The following is a 16,455-nucleotide window of genomic DNA, read 5'->3' on the forward strand; positions in this document are numbered from 1 at the left end:
CCCTCTGGGTATTGACAATTTGATTTCCAACTTTCAAGTTTGCTGCATATAGATTGCCCTGTTATCTCGTCTTTGGCAATGCAGAAAACACAGCCCCTTGTTTGAATATTTCTTTTTGGTAGACTTGTATCCCTGTTGTTTTGTGTCTGCCCTTCTTTGACTTGGGAATGCAGGTTACAGTGTTTTCTTATTGGACCTCTCTTTTCCCATAAATCGTATTAACTTTGTTTAGAAAATGTCCCTTTTTGGTTTGGACAATGTGGGTTATAATCTGCATCAGTTCGCCCTCCCTCTTTCACAGAATTACATTCAGTTTGTCTAAATTAAACTGTTTAGTATTCAAAATTAGCTTTTTTGCAAAGCAGACAGTCTCATAGAGCCCTAGTCTTACTTCGATTAGGCCAACTCACTGATTGCTGCTGGCATCTCCTCTGGACCTGCTTCCTCTGCTGCACTGCTAGTCGGGTGGCTCAATGGGCCGTGCAAGCTGTGAGTGGAGCTCTCCCAACTCCACATGCTCACTGGAGCGAGATGCACGACGTGGAGAGCACTTCTTTCCTTTAGGACAGCTGGTCCTAGCACCACTACCCATCCTCTGTGCCTCTTCGACAGCACGACTTCTCGCTTTCGATAAAGCCGTGACAACCTCTATTTCACATTGCTTCTGTGGCTCCTGTTGCCTCTGCTGCTTCTTCTCAACCCACACCTGAAGGTCCTTTAAAGATCCCGCTCAGGTGTGGGTTATTCCAACCACTAGACTGCATACTACGGTTTGGTAACCCTGCACCTCTCTTTTGAGACTCACTACTAAAAGCATTATGGGACTGGAAGTCCATAATGTTCTTAGTTGAATCAGCATGAAAATCTTCCAACATCTTTTAATTCACTTTGTTTAAGGAATTTATGTGGCATACGTTTCATTGAAGGTTTTAGGGGGCTTAGGGTAACTTGGGTAAGTCTGGAAGGGGAGGCCCTACTGTAACAACAGACCATCAAATATTCAGGCATCGGCACACCGTCATCCTTATAAGAGGATGAATAACGCTCTTCCCTTGACAGACTGTCACATTCCCGTGATGGCCTTCTCCTCCCATGTGATCCACCCGGCTTCTACCACCCCCAGGGTTAGGATAAGGTAGAGGCTGCCCTCCACTGGCCACATGGGAGGATACTCTAGGGTGGGATTCTGTGAGGATCAGCAGGCTTCATGTTCTCCAAGGACTCCCTTTACTCTGAGGTATGCAAGTGGATCATCAGTTTCATAGATCTAAGATCACTGTCAAAATCTCCAATCGATGATAAAATTGGACCACGTTTATTTTTTTCAACTTGGCCTTCATATACCTCAACCAAGGGGTCTTCAGATAAAGATCCTTGGAGACCATATGTCTGATTAACTCATGGGTCAGTACAGCTTTAGCATTGCCCCAGAGTCTGAGCCAATGACAAACAGGCTGTACTGAGATGATGTCACCAATGAACTTACAGCCCAATTCCAGATGGACCCAAACATTTGGGGCGAGAGAGAGCCCCAATACTCTCTTGAAAAAAACATTCTCCACCACCTTGATAGAGTTGATGTCGCAATAGCCCCGTAACTCCAAGCCATACCATGCAACCAAGGCTGCTTTTCCATTGTATGTTTTTAGCGCCAGGTCGACCGGTTTGGCCTTGAACATGCCCATTCCACTGGCCACCCCCCGCCTCAGATGGCCTGCTTGAATCTCACAATCTGTATGGCGAAATGAGAATCAGGATTAACATTTTATGAAAACCTAACTCCAAGGTAATCAAAACTATGGACTCTAGGGATCAATGCACCCGTGATGAACATGGCAGAAATTTAAGCAGAAACTTCCCCATACAACAGGTCATGATGGCCGATTTTTGGGTATAAATCTTTAGATCCAAAGAATCCATAAATAGGGTATAATCATCAATACGCTGCAATGCTGCCGGCATATGTGCCAATAAAACAGTATCGTCCGCGTACGCCAAGAGAGGCAGAAGCTTATTACCCAACCTAGGGACATCCATGGTGGAGTTTAACAAATTATCATATAGACCATTCATAGAGCAAAGAGTAAGGACGCCAGGACACACCTCTGGTGCGTCCCTCGCTCCACTTGGAAAAGAGCAGTACAACACCCATTAACTCCGCTCCTCACACAGGCCGGAGTTGAGTGATGTAATCTAGTTAAAAGATTTGCTAAGGCCTGTGAACAGTTCATGGATCCGAGCACACGCCAGACCCAGATAAACTTTATCGAACGCCGTGCTCAGATCCATGAAAGCAAGAAAAATCGTCTTTTCTTTCACAAAAAATAAGTGGGTCTGTAAGCGATATTCAATCAACACTACAGCTAAGTCAATGCCTAGTCTGGGATGCTGAGGAAAACCCTTATTGATGTATTTTTATGTCCAGTTCAGTACTCTGGATGACAACCCTTGTATAACACCCCCCTCTTAGAATCCCCCTGGCCCCACTGAGCCAAGAAGTAGGTTTGTTTTGCAAATTAAAAGGTTTATTTGAAAAATTAAACAATATATATATCACACTTTATAATAAATTAATATCTGATAGTACACTTAGAATATGACCATGATCAACAATGGATAATGTTACAGGGGTACACTGATTTGGTTACTTAGGAGTAGTGTAGAGGATGAGGTAGCTGAAAATGCTTGATGGTTTCAAGGAAATGAAGGTGGAATAAAATGCAGTACAGAAATAACTTGTTATGATTTTAGCAAAAGGTAATATGATCACTTTTTCTTTTGACAATTCACTCCCCCCTATGCAATACAAGAAATGGAAGGTGAGCACACAGTCTTCAAGAATCCCAACAACTCACACTTTATAATGCAATACACAGTTGCAGTTCCCCCAGCAAGCTTAGAGAAAACAGGGATGAGTTTTAAACACAGGCGAATTACTTTTATGTGGTTTGCAGGGAAGTGAAAAGGTGCTAACATTGCTTTTAATTCCCTCTAGAGGTTCAGGGTAGGTGATGGCTACTTTATATTAGTTCAGGCTCACTTTAACAATACTCTATGAATGATTAGCAGATTGCAAACGAATTTTAACAAAGAGAAGCAAAAAGCTGCTGATTTCTACAGATGAAGAAATCGGGCCAAATCGCAAATCACGGTAAATTTCGCGAGTGCGTGTCTCGCGATTACGGGAAAAGTATAGGGAGTAGGAAGTCGGTTCTAGGTTCATTGGAAAGCCTAGATTTCGTTCCTAAACGGTTCAAGAGATACGGACGATTTAATAAAGGTAGATTTTCGGATTTAAAGTAAAACTCAAAATGACAGGTGACAGCTTGCAGCTGCAGAATTGACAGGTGACAGTTGTGCAGCTTTAAAAAATGACAGATGACACGATTTCTAGGAGGCTGTTCTACTTAGGTTAAAATAGTTTGGATTAGATTATTTTAACTAAGAGATTGGTTCTGCACAGTTCTGCTAGGTACTCACAATATCAATTTGAAATAGGCCTCGTCACGGTCTGGTCAGGTTGGACGGGACTTCCGGGGGGTGGTTCTGAAGTCCCGGCTATCTGGGTCAGGTCTGCTCTCTGGGTCTGTCAAGCACCGGATCTGCTCACAACGGTCTGGTTTGTGGTTCTCTCGGGTTCCGGATACAGCACTGCTTTCTGGATACTGCTACAGGTTCTTGCAAAAATTCTTGGCAAAAATTCAAACAGCTCGCCCGGCTGTTGAATAGTTTGGTTGGTTTTGAGGCCTGCTGAAGAGGATTCAGCTGGTGGATTCAGGCCTCTCTGCTACAAATTCTGGAGTTAATTTCTGCTACAGGTTCTGGAGATTGATGGATTTGAAGTCTGGATCTCTGGATGTGAAGTCGTCGGTCAGCATGCTCCGCAGCAAATGGAATTGAATGTCTCTACCTGTCCCAGCAGTCTCTTTTTATGTGTTTTGAAAATGGGTGTGTGCCAGGGCCTAGCTAAGCCTGCCCCTCTCTGCTTGTCATTGGCCCAATTCTCCCCTCTCCCATGATTGGGGGAAGGAAATGGATTGTCATCATGATGAGGTCTGTTTATGGGTCAGAGGATCCTCCCCTGGTCAATTTGCACACAGATCTATTTCTGACCCAAATACATATTTATCTATGTACCATTTTTCTAATATTATAGGTCCAGTTAACATATTTTCTGTAGCACCAAACCATCCGATCCCTGTCTTTGTACGATGTCGTGTCCACTGATGACAGAATTCTCCCCTTTTCATCCAGATAACGACCTCTAAACCTTTCCAGATTTTACACAAATGTGCACCAGGGATATGGGTTACAGATGATAAAGTGTCAGATTTTTAACATGCATACATTTGGAGTAGCAACCTTTTTTCCGCTACTATCCCCAGGAACATACCACAGGGTCCTAATACCTCTTAAAATGTGCACAGAAAAATCACAAGAATAATTATATTATTTATATAATTTTGACAGGTCCGTAGTATGAATTATCCATCTTTTTAAAAGTATGCCCTGGTCAAAAAGGGGTGTGGCTTCCCACATCACATGGTGGAATAACTGGTTTATCCACTTCCCCCAAGCTCAGCTGGCTGGCAGAGGCACTGCCCCTCCCAGTTTCCCCCAAGAGGAAGCCACTTTACGACGCCCCCAATATAACATTTGCCTGAGTCAAGAAAGTTGCATTGTTCTGTCCCTTCCAGTTCCCAGTTGCTCCACCCCTAATCTAATCAGAGAGGTGTCAACTCCTTTTGGTGGGGAAGCAGGATGCAGCTAGGCCTGGGAAGAGTGGCTGAGCAGGTTTCTCCTGTCGGGGGTAGTTGTCAGGCAGAATTCAGCTAAATGTCACTTTAGTTCCCAGTTTGAATCAAACTTACAATTTTTACATATACATTAAATAATTACTTCCTTCAAGTCATTTCAGAATATAGTTTTACATTGTATCCACCTCTTAGCAAGTCTTTCCTTGGCCTGGTTTTGTTTCATTTGTTCAGTTTTACACAAAAGTCTGGTGGTTTTAAAACGCCGGCTTTCTGATAGTGGTGAGTACCGGTATTGCAACCATTTTTGGGATTAAGAAAATGAATTCCCCACAGTTCTGAGTTGCTTTTTGGCAATCAGCATTGCCATTCCCAATGGTTTCAGGCTACTGTGTGTGTGTAGCCCAATGGTGGTTTTAGGCAGTGCCCTCCTGTGCTCACAACATAGGCAAAAATGGGTGGCAGCCTATTCTTCATGTTTTCCCTGTGCACTCTCTGGGGAGTTCTGGCCATCATGATGTTTTCCATGCCAATACTGCACAGTTTTATGGTAGGGCTTGGATGCATGGGTAAAAACATCCCACAGGCCATAACAAGATAAAGATTCTGGGACTGTTCAGAGGTCCCAAGGCCAGGTCTGAACCCTAGCTGGATGTGATAGAGAATGCTATTACCGTCCACCCAAGATCCTAGCTTCGCTAGAAGAGCCCTCCCAAAGATTTTAAACAGAGTGCAAAAGAGAGATGGCCTGTATGAGGCAGGTGAAGCCCTCAACCTTTTCTTATAGATTGACTGGATGATATCACAATACCAGGATGTAGGAAAGATGCCCCCTGCACAGATTGCATGGAACCCCAAAGTCAAAATAGGGGCCCATAAATCAGGCTCAGATAGAAGGTCAGCCGGCACATTATCTGGGCCAGGTGACCTATTTCAACACTAACACTTTATAGCTAGCATCATTTCACCTCCTGTGAAGGCAATCTTCTCTTCGGGAACATCCCTCAACATCTGTGGAATATCCCCAACTAGCAGCCATTCCGAGAGAGCTCCTGCGTGTCCAGCGCTATATAAAGTGGAAAAGTGGGCCAACCAGGCCTGATCAGAAACCGTGACATCCATCCCATTAGGCTTGAATTTGTAGAATGGCCCATTGTTCACAATCTCCCAAAAGAGTTTGGAGTCATTCTTAGTGGACACTCGGCCTTTCCCTTTACCCACCACAATAGTAATGGTGTCCGATAGATTGAAAATTAGGGATACAAATTCAGATAGAATAACACTCTGATCACATGACCCTGCTAACAACATATCAAACTCCCACAAGATATCTAAAATCAAATCCCTCAACAGACCCTCATGCTCAATTGACTGCCCTTTCAACCTTCGCTTTCAGCCATCTAATGTCGCTTCAGGAGCTATGACAGTAATGACAACTAACACCTCTCTGGGGTTTTGATTTCAAGTCCAATCGGGAAATGATCACTACAGATTTCACCCACTCCATTGAATCTCATAGCCAAGTCCCAAAAGTGTTCCTGGGACATTGTCGGAAAAGTGACCATTATCTGAACGTAGCGAGGGGGCGTGGCCAGCGAGCATGCCGTGAGGACGTGTGCTCGAGAAGCTCCTGCCCGTGATCCTGTTACGGGCGAAATCGCGCCGACTTAACAACCCCACAAACGCCCGAAAATAACAAATCCAGAAAGAGGAACCTCTTCCCCATACCTGGAAGCTGCTTCCAAGGAAAACCGAGCCGGGCAAGTCCAGAAACGGGACCGGAGAAGAGGTGCCCCTCGGCCCCGCAAGATGGCGGCGCCCATGACACCAGTGGGGAAGGGGGACTGGAGCTCCCAGACAAAGAGGCTCTGAGACCCCGGCGGACCAGCGCAGACCACCCCACGTTTGTCCCTCCCTCGTGCTGTGACGACCTGCCCCCGGACCGCTGGAGATCTGGTGGGGCAGCCCTCGGCTCTGTGTGCGGCTGGAGCTGCGGTGCGAATCGGGAGGAAGAGGCGGACACCTGGGCGAGCGGGAGCCGTGGACGCGGGCTCCCCCTTTCCTCAATCAACATTCTTGGGAGGTCCTGCCTCGAGCGAAAGGCGGCGAAGCAACGGTGCTGCTTACACAGATCGGGAGACACATTACGCGACCCCCGTCGTGCTGAGTCGGAGGAGGAGCGGGAGAGACGCCCGGAGCTGGGGAACGGAACGTGGACTGCGGCGTCCACGGAAGCCTGCTGCGCAGAGAGGTGAGTCCCGGGCTTGTGCGGACCCCGGGGAAGCCAAGCTGCAGCCCCCGCCTCCCCCACCCCAGTGAGGCCACATATTATCCCTTGATTACCACGGGCCGGAGGAGGCTCGTGACACCTGCGGCACAGCTTCTCCTCGCTGCAACTGGGAGGCTGGACACACGCAAATGAAGATCGCACCCCACAGGCACAACCTGAGGCGACGCATGAACCCATAAGTGGAACTGAACCGCGACACAACGCAAACAAGAACTTGCTACTGGGGCTGACTCAGGGACTGCGACCAACTGGCCATAGAGGAGCCTAAGGCTCATACAGTATCCTGCCTAACACTGGACCTAAAGGCAGAGATGCCCCCGTCTAAAGCAAAGGCAAAACTATCAACGACGATGGACTCCTACACGACGGTCAGGCCCAAACAGCCGTTACAGCAGGACCCCGACCCCAATGCAGCGCCACCACAGCCGGAAGCAGAACCCAAGGACACACTGGTCCTTCAAGCTATTGCAGCACTACGCACCTCTATCGAAACAAAAATAGGGGAAATGAGGGCGGATATGCAGCTCATGCGGCAAGATGCCCGCAACCTAACGGAGAGAGTAAACACGAATGAAGCTACCCTGCGAGACAAAGTCGCTAACACCTCAGACCTGAAGGCAAAGGTAACGGAATTGGAACTGAAAGTAGCGAGGCTGGAGGCGAGATCTGAGGATGCGGAGGGCCGCGCACGGCGCAATAATGTTAGGATCCTGGGGGTCCCGGAGGACATGGAAGGCTCGGACCCTACAGACTTTGTAGAAACATTGCTCCTACAAGAAATAGGGGCGGGGAAACTTTCCCAGGGGTTCTCAGTGGAGCGCGCCCACAGATCTCTCCAAAAGCGCCCCCCCCCCCCCGGGGTCGCACCCACGCCCGATAATAGCAAAAATCCTCAATTTCCGCGACAGGGAAACAATACTGCGCCACTCCAGAGAAGGCGAAGCGATTAGAAGACAGGACTCCAGAATAGTCATATACCCTGATTACACCCCCACGGTACAGCGAGCCAGAAATTCCTTTATACCAGTGAAAGCCAGGCTACGAACGCTTAATATAAAATACATGTTGCTCTACCCATCTCGCCTTAAAGTCTTATATAAAGGGAAGGCAATCTTCTTAGAGACCCCAGCGGCGGCAACCATGTGGATGGAGCACAACAATTTGGCCGAGAACGGAGAGGATCCTCAGGAAAACAGATAGGAGCGAAATGAACAACAAAATGAACACCCATGAGAGGTCCCACACTGGAGATGAGACACTTAACCGGATATTGCAAGGGACCGCACTGAGAATATAGCTACGTCGGGCAGGACCACAAAGAACCACGAGCAAATACACCGCTGACACGCCCCCTCATGGAAAGTGCAGGTCAAATGCCTACACACCACCCGCACCGAAAGGCCTGGAGAGGCCCAGAAGGCTCGGGAGCCCCTGAGCGCTGCAAGTTAGAAGCAACTGCTGGGGGCAGTTTGCAGTTAAACGTTTTTGGTTATTCATCCTTTCAGATGAAAGTTACAACAGTTGGTAAGTCTCCAGAATGTATCAACTTGGATGAGGGGGAGAGGGCTGAAGGGGGTGACACTCTGAGGGTAACCTCCCTACAAGACATCGTGATCAGCAACCTCCAACCTAAAGTAACATGGCGGGGAATGTGAAAATAATGACATGGAACGTGAGGGGTCTTGGTACTTACCTCCGAAGGAACAGAATTAAGTCATATTTACAGAGGAAAAAGGTTGGGATAGCGCTCTTGCAAGAGACGCACTGCACAACGACATCTATGGACATACTTCAGGAACACTGGGGGGGACAGGGATTTGGTACTGCTTACTCGAAATATGCTAGAGGGGTATACACATGGATCCACCCCCAGCTCCCTTTTCGACTATCCAAATTTGTTACCGATCCTGAGGGCAGGTATGTGATTGTATGGGGACACATGGAACAACAAGAGTTATGCATAGTGAACACTTACCTACCTAACAACAGCATCCCGCCCTACTTGGCCTCGATGTACGACATAACCACTCTACATAGAGACAGCCTTTTTATTTGGGGTGGTGATTTCAATTGTGTGCGGGATCCCACGCTAGATAGGTCCCTACCACCGCCTACCACCACTATGGCTGCCTCGACAGCACTAAACACGCTGATAGACAGACTAGAATTGGCTGATATATGGAGAGAACTCCACCCCCACACACGAAATTACTCCTACTTCTCATCCCCACATGGCCTCCACACGAGGCTAGATTACATTTTTGTCGGCAGAGAACACCTATCTCAGATGGAAGGAGCAGAATACTTAGGAAGGACGATCTCGGACCACTCCCCCCTAATGGTAAATTGGAATCGTGCCGGCCCCAGGCCCCCCATCCCTATGTGGCGCATGCCAATAACGGCCCTGAAGGACCAAGCGTTCAGAGATGAACTGCAGGATACGATAGACGACTACATAGAACTAAATAAGGGAAGCGTAGACTATGTAAGCACGACATGGGAGGCCCTAAAGGTGGTGACCAGGGGAGAGATACTGGCGAAAGCAGGTGGCATCAGAAGATCGCTACGCGAAGAATTAGAGCTGGGCGAGGCAGAGATTCAGAAGCTTAGTACGGACCCCGTAGACCGACAACTACACGAAGGGAGACTTCGTACACTCCGCGAAGAATGCTCGAATGCTTGGAGCAGGCTCGCTAAGTTCAATTTCGCCACCAGAACGAACAGAACGCACACAGAAGCAGATAGACCTAGTAGGCTCCTGGCCTGGCTCTGCAGGAAGGAACATCCCAGACACACCATTACCCTGATCCAAGACGAACAGGGCAATACACACCAGACCCAACAGGAAATAAATGACACCTTTAAGAATTATTACGAACACCTATACTCTCCCGAAATAGAAATATCTGGGGACCACATAGCGGACACCTTGGATGAGATAGGGCTGCCTAGGCTCTCCCCAGCACAGGCCGAAGAACTAGAGGCAGATATTACAACAGAAGACATTGCCGAAGCGATCAAGGCACAAGCTACGGCCAAGGCTCCAGGGAGCGATGGGTTGCCCTCGGAATTCTACAAAACTTATAGCTCCTCTCTGATACCACTCTTACATGAGGTCTTCCAGGAAATATACGAGTGAGGTATCTTACCTGACAGCATGAGGGAAACCCTAGTGATCCCAGTTCTTAAGCCAAACAAGCCGGCAGAGCACTGCGATTCATATCGCCCGCTAGCTATGCTCAACCACGATGTTAAACTGCTAACCACAATCCTAGCTCGGAGACTGTCCAGACAGATAGGGGATATCGTACACTCAGATCAGTGTGGGTTTGTTCCAGGCCGAAAAACGACCATGAACTTACGCAGACTTCAACACGTTATTGCACAAACAGATGCGAGCACTGAATCCTACGCCCTGCTATCGCTAGACGCCATCAAGGCGTTCGATTCCATATACTGGGAGTGGTTATTAGCAGTCCTGAAGGAATTCGGGTTCGGCCCACGTTTTATCAGGTGGATCCGAATACTATACACCGAACCAAGAGCACGGGTAAAAACTGGGAGACATGTGTCGGAAGTTTGGGAGATATGCAGAGGTACCCGTCAAGGCTGCCCGCTATCCCCCATGCTTTACATACTGGGATTAGAACCCATAGCTATCTATTTTCGGAAACAATTTTTCGATGCCGGAATAAGGCTAGGGGCGATAGATCACATAATCTCACTTTACGTGGACGATGTGCTTTTGTATGTCAGGGACCCCATCTCAATGTCCCAACCATGCTGGACGTTCTTGACAATTTTTCCAAAGTCTCAGGCATACAATTCAACAAGGCAAAGTCCTGCCTATTCCCACTAGCTGGCCTTAGGGACAGATGCTCGGAGGAGCTTCCAACACTAGGGATACAGTGGCAGACCACCAAGTTCCGCTACTTGGGTATCCAGATCATGCACACTCCCCAACTGATACACGAACATAACACTAATGCAGCAATACCTGCGCTGCGCAGATCAATGTCCTTCTGGGCAAAGCTCCCACTGTCGGCAATGGGGAGAATTTCGGTAACCAAAATGATAGTCCTCCCTAGGCTCTTGTATAGGTTCCAAAATGTGCAGTATTACATCAAGAACTCGTTTTTCCGCCTATTAGGGTCAATAACACAAGATTTTATCTGGGGGCGGGGCAGGCATAGAATAGCACACTCCACACTAGTCTTACAACACGCTCAAGGCGGAATCCATCTCCCGCACTTCGAAAAATATTACTTAGCAGCCCAACTCAGTTTTGCGTCCAAATGGCTAGCTGACGAGATCACATCTGAGACTCCCCTGCTACAGTCCCTGATCTCTCCACTGCAACTTAAAGAACTTATTTGGGCGCCACAACACCTGCTGAGTGACACACCCTTTATAGCCACTCTGGGGAAACAAATTTGGCAAAGAACGAAATCACTAAGAAATCTAACACACCTGTACTCCCCAGAAATACCAATGATTTGGGACCTGTGTAGGTCAGACTCGGACTTGTTGCATCTTAGGACCTGGGAGAAGAAGGGGGTTTTCATGTGGGGAGATCTATACGAAGAAGGCTCCTTTAAAGAGTTCAACACACTACAGAACGTAGACGGGATACCCACTAGTCAATACTTGTGGTACCGAAAGATACGTGAAATAGTAAGACACAAATGGGACACCTGGCCAGAAGAACCTGAATCTGATCCTCTCACAACTTTATTATATAACCTAGGCGAGGGGCAGAAACCAGTCTCCCAAATATACAGCTACCTCAATGATAACCCCAACCCAAAGGGAGAGACCCTGAAAAGCAAATGGGAAACGGACATTGGCCGAGAACTCTCGGAGGCAGAATGGTCCAGGGCGCTAACATTCCCTAAGACTGTGTCGAGAAACCACAGATTCCGCTTTATACAACTAAACGTCCTGCATCGGACATATCTCACCCCACACAGACTGGCGACATTTAACAAAAATGCGAGCTCCGACTGTCCATGGTGCAGGGCGGACGGGGCTGACCTCATACATATGTTCTGGGAGTGCAACACAGTACAATCCCTGTGGGCAAAAGTCAAGCTGACATTTGAGAAGGCAGGAACCTCCAACTACAAATGGACTCCTGAAGAATGCATCCTAGGAACGTACCCTAGACCGGCCAAACTTAAGCATCTGGTGAAACTAATGGACCTATCGTGCCTTCTGGCCAAAAGACATATCGTCATGTCCTGGAGAAAGCCAGCAGAGCCCAGATATGGCGCCTGGCGCAGCGAACCTATTAGATGGATTGATGCAGAAACTAAGGCTTGGGAAGATAGCGTTGCCAGATCTACTGATGAGTCCAGCTCCACCCTAGAAGCATGGAGGGAGATAGTTAGAACTATAACATACCCCTCAGACGATAAACCCCCATGAACAAACACTAACTAGACCACGCTGAACCGCAAAACTTAGAAACTCACGAGGGAGCCCCCCAAATACCTAAGGAAACTGCTGCATTCAAGAACCCCCCCCCTCTATAACACCCCCTACAGAAGCCTTGGTAACTGTACGATGAAGACTAGATATGGAGACAGTTTATGTTAATGTTATCAGTTTACTGTTTATTGTTTGGAACGTTCTCTCATTCTATATCTCTTGCTTCCTCTCGCTCCCCCTCTGCCCCCCCTCTTTCTTTCTCCTCCTTCCATTCCCTCCTCACCTTTCGCTCTTCCCCCTTCTTCCCACCCCCCCTCACCTCTGATCACTTTCATATTATTCCAAAGAGTTTGCATTATTTGGCACGATTGACCTGCCATGTGCCACTGTTTTTATGATAAATGCCAATAAACAAACTTGAAAATAAATTAGCAGAACGTAGCACCCAATCATATAGGTGCTGCTAAAGCATTAGCCCTTCAACACACACTGGCATCCAGCATGATGGGTTCCTGAATCCCGGTCAGGTCATCTTCAGAAACATCATACAATGCACTGTCCAGCCCTACACCCAATTTAGCACTGAAACCCCCTCACCCCCAAATAAGAAGCATGGCATATGGGGCTACCAGATTAACTAATCCCTCCACCACAGTCGATAATACAGAGACAGCTAATTGCAAACTGAACATGGGGGCTATTATAGAAATTACCCAACATTGTCAGTCATACCAGCCCTCTGAATTCTAAACAGTTGTAGAAAATGGTATGAAGTCTTCCAAGGGAAGGGCTCACTAGTCAGGCTAGTTTTAACCAAGATGGAAAGGCCTCCAGAACAACACCCCGTAGGGTTCTTCTGGGCCACTATGCAATAAGCAACACACCCATCCACAGACACATCCTCCAGTCACCATGTTTCTGAGGTAAATGAGATCTGCCTTCTCAAAAAGTATCAGGGCCTGGAGGCTGGCCAACTTAGATGTAATGCCAGCCATATTCCACGATGAAACCACCAAGGTCTGAGCTCCACAAAGGTCATTAAAAGAGTCATTGAAAGCCTCCAGGTGATCAGTGCTCGAACTGTGCCCAGACGGTGGTGGTCAGTCAATACAGTCCATCTCTGTAAGGCACTCAAAGCAGTTAGTGAGTGATAAATAGGGTTCTGGCCAAGCTACATCCTCCAACAACACACAGTTCCAGTTCGGCCCCTCTGAAGATCGTTCCATCATATTCAGACCGATGGTCTCCTGGGCTTCGCTCCTGTGGGCAGCCTTGGGCCACTGCACTTTATCTGAATTTGCCTGAGCCTTGATAACCCCCCACCGGGTAGAAATGACTTGGGCGTACCTTCCACACATCGTTTGCTACTAAATGCCCCCAGATTGGAATTAACAAAAGTCATTACAATACAGTCCCCCTCAGCATACTTATTGGTTAGCCCAACGCAGGGGACCCTCCTGGCCATCAGAATATGAGAGTTGATCCAGTGAATTGATTTATTAATAAGGGTCCTGCAATCCCTGGAAACCACTGGTGCCAGCCGAGGGACATTGACCATCAATGCCACAATGGGGGAAGGCCTCGGGAATAAGTTGCAGAAAGTTCTGAGCGGGTGTCAGATGAGGAGTTCCCCCTGCTGTCTCATATTTTCGCCCCAGCACCTTCATGGACGGTGAAGAGTCATGGACCACAAATCTTATCGCCAAGGTGTGGTTATCTTTGGATTCATCAGCCGGCCTCTGCTCCACCACCACCCTTGTTTGGTCCTTAGCCCCTTCAACCTGGCTGCACCTCTGAAGAGGGGCTGCAGTCTGCAGAAAATCCTTCTTAAGAGACCTCATCTGGTCATCCAAAAGTGCCAACGCATTAAGGGCATTTGATTTAAAGTTTGTCAGAAAATCCAACACAGACAACTTCCAATGTCAAGGCTTCATGCGCCAGTCTTAGGGCATTAATAGCGGGGTTCATCAGCGTCAGACACCCCCCCGCCCCCCTGCTCACAGCACCCATAGCAGCACTCTCAGGCAGCTCTCACCTTGGGATTGAGGCCCCGGTCTGAGAGAGCAACATACCACGAGGGCAGGGTGACACCAGGGCTAAAATGGGGACAAGATGCTAACTCACACATAGGAGACCTGCTAGCAGCAGAACCAGCAGCACAGGGGTCAGAAGCAGGGACTTGCCCTGGGGAGGCACATGGTTTGGTGCTAGGGTGCCCAGTCTCTTTGGGTATTGCCACCAACCCCTGGGGAAAGGATTACTGAGATTCTCCTGGGAAGATATTGGTTGATAAAGAGATGGCCATCTCGGCAGCCTTAATTTTCTCCTCTAGCTGCCCTGCAACCTTTTCCAGATATGAGTCTAGTGTAGTGTGGGACTCTACCCCATTCTTCCTCTTAGGTTTCTTAGGGACGTCACCAGATTTAGCCCCATTTGCAGATGGTGGGCTCGTTATGGCTTTTCTCTTCCTCATAGCCCTCCTTGGTTCGAATGCTTTGGATGTGAGCCATTCACACAGCCATCAGAGCCGTCACACTAGGGTAATCCACGAGAGTAATCCAATAACTGGTTGCACAAGATGCTTTGATCCTCAAAACCAATATGGCCAACAAGCCTTCTTCAACCAAAATCAAGATTTATACTTGCATTGTAACTGCACCGCAATTGTAGCTATTGTAGTTATTGCGTGGCTGTCACCTGAAATCATATGGAGCTAACGGGGCAGTGCGCTGCTGCCACCACTTAGCTTCTCATATCCCTTAATCGCTGAGACATTGCACAAAAGTCACAAACTCTGACAGAGAGCAATGCTCCACTCAGGGAAGCTACCCACTTAACAGAGGACCCAGTGAGCACAGCAGGAACAGCGGAAACAGCCCGCCCCGCTGCCCGCTCCACTCAATGATGTTCTTGAGAGCAAGCGAAAGTGAACACAGGTGCTGAGCCTCCCCACCTCCTCCACAAAGCACACCTCCTGCAGCCACAGAGAAACGCAGCAGAAACAGCCTGCCCTGCTGCCTGCCTATTCACTGTCACTACTTAAGAAATACATGGGTCACTATTGTTTTGAGGTCTCCTGCATTTGGCTAGGAGACACAGACAGACTCCCATGCTCTCAAGCCTTACCCCCTGCTCCCCCCCATCCCCATTGCAAGACCTGAATGGCCAAAGCAAATAAAGGCAAAAAAACAGTAGTATGGAGCAAACATGAAAGATCCTCCTGCCAGACCCAAACACTCAGCATAGTGAAGTAAACCTTCTCCTTTAAGGAAACAAAGTTGCAACATTTCAAAGTAACTCATGAGTGTGGAAATACATGTCTTCCTCCAGAAGCCCCATGGATACAAAGTTGTAAATGGACAATATGATACTGACTTGTGTTGTATCAAATTGTGCGAGGGAGAGAATACAATCAAGGCCCATTCATCCGCTCCAGTTGATGGTGCAGGAGTTGGCATAAAGTTGCAAATTCCCTACACCGAAGTGCTCATAATCAAACTGGAGAGATTGTTATTCTTACTGGCGCTTTTCCTGAATTTTAAATCGCCTGTTATCATAGCAGAATGACCTAGAGTAAAGCAGGCAATGGAAGCAGGGCTTCAGGGGAGTTAAAGGAGACAGCACACATATGCAGGGCAGCTATGGAATACAAAATGGTGACAGACCTTAATGCAAGCTTGGCTCAACCACTTGTCCCCAAACATGTGGCCCAGTGACAAGACAGCCAAACCCATTCTATATAGGTGCTAGCCATAACGCTAAGCACCACCCAAAGGGGCAAGAGTCCAGGCTTTAAAAGCCAGCCAGCCCAGTCAGTTGGGACCAACCCTTGTGAGAGCTTGAAGGAGGCAAGCAGCTGACCATGGAAGACTCCTATCCTAGAGATCTCAAGTGAGGAAGGCCTGTTGGTGAAGACCAGGAGAGAAGAGACACTCATGCAGGGTAAGAGAGGAGAAATGTGCGGTAGAGAGGAGGGTGAGA

This window comes from Ambystoma mexicanum, chromosome 5q (assembly GCF_040938575.1).
Source record: "Ambystoma mexicanum isolate Mex_15411 chromosome 5q, UKY_AmexF1_1, whole genome shotgun sequence".
NCBI classification, from domain to species: Eukaryota; Metazoa; Chordata; class Amphibia; order Caudata; family Ambystomatidae; genus Ambystoma; species Ambystoma mexicanum.